Source organism: Pteropus vampyrus, unplaced genomic scaffold (assembly GCF_000151845.1).
Source record: "Pteropus vampyrus isolate Shadow unplaced genomic scaffold, Pvam_2.0 Scaffold19, whole genome shotgun sequence".
In the NCBI taxonomy this organism is placed as follows: domain Eukaryota; kingdom Metazoa; phylum Chordata; class Mammalia; order Chiroptera; family Pteropodidae; genus Pteropus; species Pteropus vampyrus.
The window spans coordinates 2207879-2208095 of NW_011888800.1; positions in this window are offsets into that span (position 1 = coordinate 2207879).

Consider the following 217-nt stretch of genomic DNA (forward strand, 5'->3'; position numbering starts at 1 on the left):
AATTACTATTAAAACAGCAAATAATCTTATTTTTAAAGTGACTTTGATTCTTTGCCTTTAGCAAAATATTAGGGAATAAGCCTGCTTTGAGAAGAAAATACTCTTTACAAGTTTGCATTGGATCAACAATTCTTAAACTCACACACATATAAAATCAACAGACTGTCAAATATGTAACTGCAAAGTATCATATTAGATAGCATTTATTCAATAGGGA